The sequence below is a fragment of the Carlito syrichta genome, unplaced genomic scaffold (genome assembly GCF_000164805.1).
Source record: "Carlito syrichta isolate Samal-C Ts95f unplaced genomic scaffold, Tarsius_syrichta-2.0.1 Scaffold309689, whole genome shotgun sequence".
Classification (NCBI taxonomy): Eukaryota; Metazoa; Chordata; class Mammalia; order Primates; family Tarsiidae; genus Carlito; species Carlito syrichta.
In genome coordinates, this window is record NW_007253785.1 from 319443 (window position 1) to 320430 (window position 988).

Here is a 988-nt window from a genome sequence, read left to right on the forward strand (position 1 = left end):
TGGTTAAGGTAGGAGAGACACAGAGTGAAAGTCTTCACTACTCCCAACCACAAAAGCCCTTGGCCGGAGCTAAAAGAAGAATGGGATCCCAGACAGCGTGCGGGGCGGGCCTGGGCTTGCTGGCTGGAGCCAAGGACCTGCGGTTTGGAGACTCCCAGGGACACAATGGAGGTCCTGGGATGCCACCAGTTGACTGTATGGGTGGGGGAGACAAAAAAGAGGAAAGTGACAAAAGCGGAAAAATAGATCGGAGGCCGGAGCAGGCTGGCCGGCCGCCAGGTGCGACAGGTCTCCCGCCTTAGGACGGTGGCTTCGAGCGGTGCGCCAGGACCCCGGCGCTGCCACCGGGGCTGCGTTCGTCCGGGGCGCTAAACCTGGCCCGGGCCAACCTCGCCACCGCTCCATTCCCTTCCCGCGCCTGCCGGCAGCTCGTCGGTCCTGCTAGGGCACTTCTGGAAACCGGGTCGGCGGCAAGGAACCTTGGGCCGACTTTGATCGCGGCCTCGACGACGAGGCGCGGCGCCCGGCCTCCTTTCCGCGGGCCCCTCTCCCGCCCACTCGGCCCCGCCGGCCGCCGGGCCGCCCGCGCGCCGGTCGCCCCGAGACTCCGCGGCTCGGCTGCCGGCAAGACCCGGAGCGCGGAGCCGCCTCCCGGCCGCGCGGCGCGCGCTCGCTCCTCGCGCGGGCACTGGGCATGCGCGGCGCGCGGCGGGCACTGGCCGCGAGCCGGCGGGCGGCTCCAGACTTCACCCGCAGCGGCGAGCGAGGCGGTCTCGCCCGGCGCGAGGCCGGCGCTGTGCTCGCCCGGGAGGTCGCTTCCCCGCAGCGGGGCGCTGGAGGCGGCGGCGCGGCTCGCGGCGGCGGGGGAGGGCGCGGCTCAGGGTGCGGGCGATCTCCCGGCCGCCTCCCACCGCGTCTGGGCTCCTGCGCCTCCCGGACGGATCCGAGGTAAGAGCCCCTCGGCGAAAGGCGCCCGCCCGGCGGCCGG

General features: G+C 73.0%; 1 protein-coding gene across 1 annotated transcript in view; it reads left to right on the forward strand.

Moving 5' to 3' along the window:
- Positions 1-720: 720 nt before the first annotated feature.
- EPS8 (epidermal growth factor receptor pathway substrate 8) overlaps positions 721-988 on the forward strand; it is a 192493-nt gene continuing 192225 nt past the window's right edge. Inside the window, exon 1 of the mRNA XM_008067532.2 lies at positions 721-948. The gene's annotated coding sequence lies outside the window, so the exon portion shown is untranslated. The remainder of the gene's footprint in view (positions 949-988) is intronic.